Source organism: Cyprinus carpio, chromosome A21 (genome assembly GCF_018340385.1).
Source record: "Cyprinus carpio isolate SPL01 chromosome A21, ASM1834038v1, whole genome shotgun sequence".
Lineage (NCBI taxonomy): Eukaryota > Metazoa > Chordata > Actinopteri > Cypriniformes > Cyprinidae > Cyprinus > Cyprinus carpio.
In genome coordinates this window covers 2,956,259-2,967,240 of record NC_056592.1, presented here as the reverse complement: position 1 = coordinate 2,967,240, position 10,982 = coordinate 2,956,259, and the positions used below count along the sequence as shown (strand labels likewise).

General features: G+C 36.9%; 1 pseudogene; it reads left to right on the top strand.

The window, feature by feature from the left end:
* The first annotated feature begins 2,714 nt into the window (after nt 1-2,714).
* On the top strand, nt 2,715-6,568 carry LOC122134722 (annotated as a pseudogene).
* Nucleotides 6,569-10,982: the final 4,414 nt, after the last annotated feature.

Here is a 10,982-nt window from a genome sequence, read left to right as displayed (position 1 = left end):
ATTACGAGGGAAGGTAGAAAGTTAATTTAAGCAACCCCTGTCATGTACAATGTAAGTTTCTGCAATTTCTGCATACTCTCTATCATCAATATTCAGTAAACCTCTTGAGTTACGAACTGTCATGTTTCAAATGATGTAACTGGTTGAAACCTGTTTGTTGATTGCGAGCAATGCTACAGTTTTTTTTTCTAAACGTATGTGATGTGCAAAGCGCTCCCTAAAAGAACATAGTCTGTGTACAAAACAAAATGGCATTATCGTGTACAGAATGAACAAACGTACAAACAGGACTGTGGTCTTGCAAAGCCTAACTTTCTAGCTAATAAAATTATATATTATATACATCTACTAAATTGTCTAATAATCTGGTAATTTTTGCAGCCTTTGCATGAATCAAAGGGCGTATTCGTTTTTAAGCCCTGAAATGACCTAATCAGCAGATGTCAAGCGGAAAAAACATACGTCCACCCTTTTAATACACCCCAAAAAGAAACTATAGTGCCTGTCCTGTGCTCACGGTTTCACGTGAATCAGACCCACCAGGGGTTATGAAAGTGCATTGGTGGGTGTGGTTTTTCTTTCCTGAGAACATTCAAGAGGGTATACAGTGTCAGCTGATGGAGACACAGCGCTAGAGACAATCAGTAAGTGTAAGACTGAATGTTCCCATGACTCAGGAAACATTTACCATTTCATGGAGAAGAGGGTGGAGAAACGCCAGCCGGTCCGCACCAACTAACTCCCTGGCATGGACAGGTTCTGGAACCACAGGCTGCCTGCAGGTGTCTGTCACACCCAGAGCTCAACCTCACTGGACAGGTGCTCACTTTTACCGCAAGAATATAATTATATTCGTCATCATGTAGCTAAAAATGCATGTTTTCTATTCCCATTTAATAAAAAGCTTTTGCCGCAGGAGCTGCTTGAGCACTTCCAGTGCTCTGTGCCTTTGTCTTTTCAGTTTAAAACCTTAGTGCAGGACTGCTAGTATATATCAGCGCTACTACTGATTGGGGCATAAGGTTTCAATGAGTTTATTAGCTAGATCCGCGGTTCTCATTCTATAAATTTCATTTATTTCAGATTACTGGAATATTTAAAAAGGATAATAAAGTATTGCAAACATGTGCATTCAAAAGGCTCAAATGAATGGCCCTCCATGATCGTTGTTGGTTACGAGAAATATCTTTCATGCACTGCAATGGAAAAAAGATAACCTATATTCTTAGGGTAAAAGAAGCTAAATTTAAGAAAATCTGGGGTCCTTTTTCATTATAATTTATTGAATGGTAGAGATATAAAAAACAATATAAGATGAGGATCAAAATTTCGTGATTACCAGGTATAAATATGCTTAATGTGCATTTATATGTAAACCCCTTACCGCTGGTTTGGTACATTGTAAGTGTAGTTACCGACACGGTAAAGTACATGTGATCAGGCCTCTAAAAATAGTATTACCCAAAAAAAATTAATGAATTACGGTTTGTAGTACTTTCTGTCCTAATGGGCTTCTGCTTGTATTGATTTTGGAACTGGTTTTTGAAAATTTAAGTGTAGATGAGAGAAGTCGTTTCTCTGTGACAGTCCCATAAATCACCACAGTCAGCCTGGTTTTTGATCTGGTTATGTTTTTCCCTGTTTATTATTCTCGTTTGATATTTTCCTTTATCAGGAGAATAGACAGACTAGTAAATAAATAGGGATGGGGAAGTGGAAGAGGTTACTAAAGGAGATCTATTCATTCTATATAAAATAAATAAAGAATTCATTCTAAACTATTTGGAATACAGGAAGGAAGAAGAAAAGAACACTACAGGAAGAAGAAAAGAACACAAGAATCACAAAAGATAGAAATGCACAATGGAGTTGATGGCTTTTTATGATGGCAAATAAAGATGTTTTGAAGATTGCTAGTGTGCAGATTTATTTGTTTTTTGGTATATTTGAAATGCGGACATTTCTTTTGCTAAGGGGGGGAAAATGTGAGATTTATTTGATTATTTATATTATGTGTAAATTGTTATACAAGTAGGATAATCTGATTTGGTTTAAGTATGTGACCGTGAGGGAACAGGTTGGCGCGCGATGACATGCGCAGTGAAGAAGAAGAAGAAGAAGGGCACTGGTTGTCAAGTGAAACGGGGCATTCGCGGGAAAGTGTGTCAAGAGAGAAGGAACAGCCTGTAATGCGAGCTGCGAGTTAAAATTCAATCACTGAGCTCTGTCAAATAAAAAAAAAAAAGACAGTAAAGTTCCAGTTTATGTGTATGCCTGCATTATTTCAACGGACATTTTCAAGAGACGGAAGTTTCCTCCTATGGTCAACAGCCCCTCTTACACTGGTAATCAAACAGTTGCTGGTTCCCATTGACTTCAATAGTAGGAAAAGAAATACTATGGGAACCACCAGCTGTTTGATTGCCAGCAATCTTCAGAACATCTTCTTTTATTTTCAACATAAGAAAGCAACAGAATACTGCTGGTTCCCATTGACTTCAATAGTAACATGATGACAGGATTTTATCTTCGGGTGAACTGTCCCTTTAAACTCTGTGGACGTGCTCGAAGTTTGAATAGTTATTCACACCTGCTTCCAGCAGACGGCGCGGCACGAGCTTCCATGTGACGTGGAGCGCACAGGAAGCGAAGGACCTGTCAACTTCCGGCGGCCATATTGGCGGTGATACAGCGAGTTGTTGGTGAGGGAGCTCATGATTATTTCTGCTCAGGCTTATGGAGGTAATGGAAAGGTGAAGGAGTATCACTACACAGGGCAAGTGGAGCACAAGTTTCTCTCCTTACGCCTTCAAAACGGAGGGTAAGAAGCGCGCGCGCGCGTGTGTGTGTGTCCGTCTTCCTCCAGCACAGGGGACGCTCCGCTCCGCAGCAGAAACCTTCAGAAAGTCTGATTCCTGCTTCAGCAGAGACTTAAAACTCAGAAAATCACGAGTCTGAAAGCAGCACAGTACCCGGACTGTTATATCTGATCAATTATACTCGATAGAAGCTGTGCGGGATTTTACTTTCACTATCATCAGTGCAGCATTGGACGGAAAACCATTAGTTTTTCTCAAAGTCAGAAAAAACTGGTCAAAAAACAGCTAGTATCTCGTGCTATTAATATACTGTGTAGATATTATAGGCGTGTTATTGATATCTGATTAGACTTATTTCATTGTTCAGATAAACCTCACATGAGAAGCCAGATCATAATATTCGTAGTGTTCATGATTTAGTTGGATGACAAAGAACATATCATTTGTGCATTAATGTTTAACCCCTTAACTGTCACCCCCTCATGATTTGAAAAATAGGCACTTAAAGGGCACTATCCAAACTTAAATTGTTGTATTTTATGAACACTTTTGGAATATAGACCTAAGGTTTGGTCTCTTTTTTAAAGAAGAAAATTAGCCAGATATTTTTGGCAAAAGTGGAATGTTTTTTCAAAAAAATTAAAGTATCAAAAAGGTTTAGAAGTTTAAATGTATTGTAAATAAAAATGCGGCATATTAATTTTTAGGTTATTATTATAAATTGGCATAAAATTAAAGCCTTGGTCTAAAATAAGTTATGTTCCAAATTTGAAGTTGATATGAAAAGATACTGAGGTTTCCTGTGAGATTTTATTTTGGGCAGTCATACCACAAACAGCCACTAGGGAGCATTCAAAAATACTCTTGAATTTTGTTACTCTAGATTTCTCTGTCAATTTTACTCAATTCTCAAAAATAAACACAAAATATGGAATCCTGAGACTCATACCTTTCCAATGATATGTTTGTTGTCAAGATTATTAAAAAGTTTGATTCTTAAAAGAACGTTAATGATCGTATTTCTCAGGACTGTGCTGGCGGCGGTGGCGGGGGGAGGAAGGGAGAGAAGACTTCGCGCTCGTGGTTCAGACAACGTTTGAGGGAGGGATACAGCATCCACAGCCGAGACTCGCCCAAGTGCTACAAACTGTGAGTGTGTGTGTGTGAGAGATCGTTCTGTGGCTCAAACAGTCAAGAAAATGTGGTGTTGTTTCTTCAGCTTTTTGATATTTCATGCAACATGCGATCGGCAATACTTCTTAAATCAACCATCGCGTGCGATTGCAAAATAAAATACAGTTGTGTAGTTGAAATAATCAAGGCATGATGTATGGATATGTTTGTTGAACTAGTGTTTTTGAGTGATGACACTCTGTATGTTATGGAGCTGTCTGTGAATGTTGGAAAGTGCTTCAAAATTTTTCAGATTTTAAATCAGATTTGGTTTTTTCTTAAACCACCTCTGTTTCGATGTTCTTGTTAATCACGAGTTGCAAGATAAGGAGTGATTATTAAAAACTAGTGACACTGCTGACGGCTGTCGTAGGAAAGGGTTAAAATATGAGCTCTTCAGCGCTGTTTTCTGTCCTGGCGTCTGTTGTAGTGGACATGAAAAAATGTTGTTAGACTATATATCTGCGCTGGATGAAGAGCACATTTCAAGTGGACAGGTTATTTATTGACTTGATTTTTTAATGTATTTATTTTTTTGCTCAAGTGGAAAAAAAAGTCAGTCAGGTCTGAGGTGTTCATTGGCCAAATATGTAGTGAATATGTGATTCTGCTTTGATTTAGCTGTTAAGTGTACTGGGAGAAGCTGAAAGCTGATCTCCTCTGGCTCTTTCTCATACAGGACAGAACACTACAGTGATTGGCTGCAGTGGTTTCCATGGGGACTGCTTGACGCTAACCAAAATCATTGAGGCAAGACTGAAGGTGGGTTTGACACCTAAAACAGAAAACTGGAAAGTTGTCGTCATGTTTTCTGGTCAGGTCCTGTTCGGTCAGTGCTGACACACATATAAGTGGTGACGGGACATGTTTTATGAGCCGTATGTTTCCTCAGTAAATGGACTTCTTCTTTCTCTTGTAGATGTACAAGCATTCAAATAATAAGAGCATGACGAGCGGGAGCGATCGCAGCAGCCATGCTGTCAAACCATGCCTGTACGGGAGGCGTTTCTTCCCTTACTATGTCTTACAACATTATAGGTGGTCTCGATGAGGAGGGTGAGTTTGTCAGAGGGAACGGAGATCGTCAAAGATGCTCTCACATGCTAAAGTTAATAGAAATATTATTTAAATTCTCTAGCTCAGAAACATCTAAACAGTTTATTATTCACACTAATTTTTTTTAATACAGAATTGTCCATTTAAATAGTGAGTTTCGTTTTTCCTTCAAAGGTCGAGGTGCCGTTTATAGTTTCGATCCGGTTGGTTCTTACCAGAGGGACACTTATAAAGCAGGCGGCTCTGCGAGTGCAATGCTGCAGCCTCTTCTTGACAACCAGGTGGAGACATTTAGGAGAGTTATATTTATACTCAAAATATATAGAGACAAGCTTTTCTGTTTTACTGAAAGGAAATATAAAAGATCTTGATTTTTCAGGACTATTTAGCATTTTTTTTTTTCCCCTCTAAATTATTATTACTGTAAAAATAAGACTGCGCAAAGTATTTATATATCATATTGTATTTGTCAAATATGATTAATATATTCATGAAAATGTAACCTTGAAAGAAAAGTCGTAAATATCTTTTAATATTAAGGTGAAATGAAACTTTTTCCAGAGATTCATCATTTCATTTTCACATTTAAAATGAAAGTAAAGCTCAAAGTATACTTTGGTTTTTACACATATGTGAGGGTCCGCGTAAAGTGTGCCTGACGCAGGTTTCCTCTCCAGAATGGGATGCGGTCTACTGTACGCACACAAACCGATTTTGTAACTTTCGTAAGTACAGGTCAACACATTGCGCACTGAAATTGCAGTATTCAGTTGTTCCACAAGGTGGCAGCACTGGCCCGGGACGCTGTTTCACAGCAGAAAACTAAAATAAAGAGACAGAGCGAGCGAAAACAAAAGATGCGGAGGCGACTGCCAAAAACAACGCCGGCCTCATTGACAAGCACGTTGTGTGAGGGGTTATGAGAGCGAGACTTTATTTTAAAAGAGTACAATCTGGACATTTTCTATCCCTCATAACTTCTGCAGAAAAATAGCGCAGACACTGGACAAAAACGAAACTTTTTAGAGCAACGCCTGCCTTCACGCGCAAGTTATCAACTAGAGTATACTTTGAAAGGCTACGCATGTGACTGTACGCATACAAAAACATAGAATACTTTGGGCTTAATGTTGGTTGGTTTGCGGTTATCGCTCTCGGTAATTGGAGAATATAAGCAGAGCAAATGTGTACGACCTGGTGTCGTCGAGCTAAATCAAACCTTTTTCTTCTTGAAGACTTCAGTGAGTTTGTTTTTGTTCTCTCAGATTGGATTCAAGAACCATGGAGAACGTGGAGCAGCTTCCCCTGAGCCAGGAGAAGGCCGGTGCAGCTGGTGAAGGATGTGTTCATCTCGGCCGCTGAGAGGGACGTCTACACAGGAGATGCCCTCAAGATCTGCATCATCACCAAGGAAAGGCGTTCGAGAGGAGATCGTGCCCCTCAGGTGAAGACTGAGACGTCTTCTCAGCCATGCCACACATGAGCCTGTTTTTCTCTGGTTACGTCCTTCAATCTGCTGTTCTTTTATATTTTCCTTCTCAAGAATAAATCGTGTGACCGTTTATCGGTATTGTCTTTCATTCGAGAGTGGTTTGTCAGTTTGACAACTGCAGGTTGTCCTTATGAGCGCACACTGTTGAGCAAAACAGGTTTTCCTGAAAGCAACACATTGAATAGTACAAGTGTTCCCTGTGTGCTTGTTTTCTATATTAAAAAACTCAATGATTATATTCAGCTTTGATTTGAACACTATATTCGTGTTCCTGTGGGCTCAGTGGTAGAGCATTGCATTAGCAGCGCAGAAAGAAGGTTGTGGGTTTGATTCCCAAGGAACACATGTTAGGTAAAAAAGACAATGTTAGCATGAATGCACTGTAAGTCAACTTTGGATGAAAAGCGTCCTGCTAAAATGCAGAAATGTCACACTTTGCAGTCAAATTCAGCAAAAGGCTCACTCTTTTACAATTCTATTCTTAAATGTATTCTAGTGCCTTTTTCATTTTTTCCTTGGTTTACAAAAACAATAAATTGGTTTTTTTTTTAAACAATTAATAAAAATGTTTAAGATTAACCTCAACAAGTTCTGCTCTAAAAATGAGAATCTGTCGCTCTATAGCAAAGAATAAGGATGGCAAGATATAATGTTTCCCCCGAAACTGTGTTATTGATTTTGTAATAGAGTTCTGCTCTAAAAATGAGAATCTGTTAAAAGAAACATATTTAAATCAATTCAGATTAACTGGTATTGCGTTTTTCCAAGTAAATATGATTCCGGAGCAGTCTGAGGATGACAGTGACAACAGGCATGAGTGAATTTTCATTTCACGCCGACTCCATTATAAAGTGGCTTTATTTTAATTGATCAATGCAACCAAAACTTTAAAGCCTCAAGTCTAAAAAGATATTGTGAAAGTGAACGGCTTGATTCTTAAAATGTCTTTAAGAATTTTGATGTGGGAAGTTATGGTTGTGTGAATTCTCCTATAATCAATATCAACATTCCTGCTGCTGAACACACGCATATATTTCACTGAACATTTGACTCTCAAAACTAAAACACAAAGTTTATTTAATTGCTCAGGGAGCGCTGCATGCAACAATACATGTGTGTCCAGCTTTGTAAAAGGTTGTTTTTTTTTTTTTTTTTTTTAATGACTAGGTCATAACTTTTTAAAAGTAACTTGGCTAACTGCTAGTTAATCAAACTAGTTCTTAAAAGACTGAGTGACTGTGTTTATGCAACTGACCTCAGAGCTGCTGGTCTTTGATATTATGTCATTTCTTTCTAATGTTCGCAAATTCATGAACTTTGTTTATTGGGCACCATTTTATTTATTTATATTTAAATGGTCTTATTAGCTCTTTATACTAGGTGTGATTTAGGTTTGTACCTTTTTACTTTTCTTTTCTTTTCTTTTTTTTATTATTTACAAGTTCTCCATAATATTTTAAAAGATAAATGCTGAATACGAAGGGGCTCCAGCTGATAAATTTAGTCTTCAGTTTACAGGATCTAAGAAGTAGCAATATTTATCTGCTTGTAGGCCATAAAGAGCAACAGGTTGTTTTATCTGCTTGTAGGCCATAAAGAGCAACAGGTTGTCCTTGTCCTCTGTAGTCCGGATGACAGGTTGAAACTTTTGTAAAGGATATTTTGAACATATAACACAATAACTTCATATAACCATAATAAAATTAAAATAGTGGTAGGAATCATTATTGCAGATATTTCTGGTACCTCTTCCCATACCCAGTCCTCATCATCACTTTGTTCTTCCTTCATTATCTCAAGTCTTGTTTTCCTTCTCTACTTTTATGTATCATCGTTGTGCTTTGGGAATTGTCAGGTTTATATAGTTTATCCCACCTTATTTTTCATTGGCGAGTGTATTTGTTCCTGAATAAATCAATGACTGAAGACACTTGTCGCCACCTACCGGTGCCATGATGTAACCTGCAGAAAAGAGTCTCTGAAAACCACTTCCCACACCTTAAAACTGTAATATATCAAGGGCAGTGGTGGACGAAGTACACAAATCAAGTACTTGAGTAAAAGTACAGATACGTATAATAAAATAATCCTCCAGTAAAAGTACTCCTTTTTCAATTTTACTCGAGTGAAAGTACAAAAGTACTCGATTTTTTTATGTACTTAAGTAAAAAAAAGTACTGATAGATTTATTTAGCAATTTTATATAGACTACTTAATTTAATTTTATATTAGCACATTTTTTTAGTATAATTCTACTGCTCAAAAAAATACCTGGGAATTTTCCCAAAATAACCAACTACATGGAGTCAAGATATATTTTTGTTGTTGATATGGACTACGCTGACGAGAGTGATGTAGTAATGTTCACTGTGAAGCTTACACTGTGATGTACTGAGAGAAAACAGATTTGTGACCCTGGACCACCAAAACCACTCTAAGGGTCAATTTTTCAAAATTGAGATTTATGCATCATCCGAAAGCTGAATAAAATAAGCAGTTAGGAAAGGATGATATTTGGCTGAGATACAACTATTTGAAAATCTGGGAATCTGAGGGGTGCAAAAAATCAATCAACATTGAGAAAATCACCTTTAAAGTTGTTCAAATGAAGTCCTTAGCAATGCATATTTACTTATCAAAAATGAAGTTTTGATATATTTACGGTAGGAAATTTACAAAATATCTTCATGGAACCTGATCTTTACTAAATTATCCTAATGATTTTTTTTGCCATAAAATAAAAATTGATCATTTTGACACATATATTTTTGGCTTTTGCTGAAATTATACCCCAGCGATTTAAGACTTGGTTTTTTTTTTTTTTTTTTGATATTTGATCATATTTTTTTCACCAGTAAGAAAAAAAGTTTAAAGTTTGTTGTTTTGCAGAACATCACAGTTTATATATGATATGAGAATAAGGCCTGAATTTAGGAAGAACATTTTTAAGGAAAATATAAGTATATTTTCATAATTATTTTTTCCTTCTCAAAACTTGTCTATGGTGTAAAAACACTCCTGGCCAAAAGCCCCCAGAGGGCATCAATTCCCACTTTGATAATTACTGTAGTTACCCATGTTCTAAACATCACATCCTATCTTTTTCCCCCAGATGTAAAATATCTAGGTGGTTGAATAAAAATATTTGGACTTTATTTTTAAAAATTACCTCAACTTAGCATCAGCAAGCTTGTTAGCTAGACAGTAAGCATCAGCTACCAATATTTACTTATTTTCAGTATGGTTATGAATAAAAAACATTCATATCTGTCTACTTGGGTGGTTAATTTTTAAACAATATAAACGTTTATACTGTTGATAACAATATAAAAACAGACGTCACATAGGGATAAATGCGTAACATTTAATAGAACTGTTTAATGTTATGGCAGCGGGAATTTGAACGTGCATTTAGTTAATTTTATTTAATCTGTGTCATTTTAATGTTTTGTTTTGTTTTGTTTTTTACCTAAGAGGCACAGACTATGTCGTTCATGTGTTTGCATTCAAGCATTTTCACGTGGGCTTAAAATAGATCACCCTTTACAGCAGATTTAGTTCACAAACAACTGACAATTTTGACCTAAATATGATTTTCAGTTAAAATAATCAATAATCCTAAAATTCGACCATTAGCTAACTTTCCTTTTAGCAGCATCAGTCGCGCGCGCTCCACAAGATCTTCCCGGTTGTGAATTGAGTTCACTAGAGACTCGCCACTAAACGGTTCATTGAACAGTGAGTTGTTGACTCTAGAACAGCTGCAATCAGGATCATTCTAATTCGTGACATGAATCGTTTTAAAAAGTTCATTGAAAAGAATCAATGTTCGTTCTTGAATCAGAAACCGCTTCTGCGTGTCAGAGCATGTGATATAATATATTCTAAGGGAGTAACGATATGTTTTATGAAATGGTAGGGAAGTAAAAAGTACGATCTTATGCTTGGAATGTAAGTGAAGTAGAAAGTAAAAAGTTACTCAAAATAAAACTACTCCAGTCCCCCAAGTACAGATTACTTGAAAAATGTACTTAAGTACAGTAAAACGAGTAAAGCTAATCCCGTTATGCCCACCACCACTGATCAAGGGTCGCAACTATGACGCACAAACAAACAAACAAACAAACAAACAACAACAACAACAAAACCTGATAAGGCAGATTACAGTATATAAGGCATATGCTTTCCTACTCAGTAAATAACACATGAAGTACAGCTCACACGAAAAATATACCCTGAGAGCTGATAATAATAAAATGCTTCAAGCTAAAACTATGACCCTGCGCATGTTCAACTTTTTCAAAGTTACACAGAGTAAATTAAATTGTATAAAACGGAAAGAGCATAAATAAATGAAAGATCTGAAAGGAGAGTCTCGTCGTGATTCTGAATTCGGGCTACACTTCACTTCCTTGTTCTCGCGTCACCTCAGCCTGCCGCGC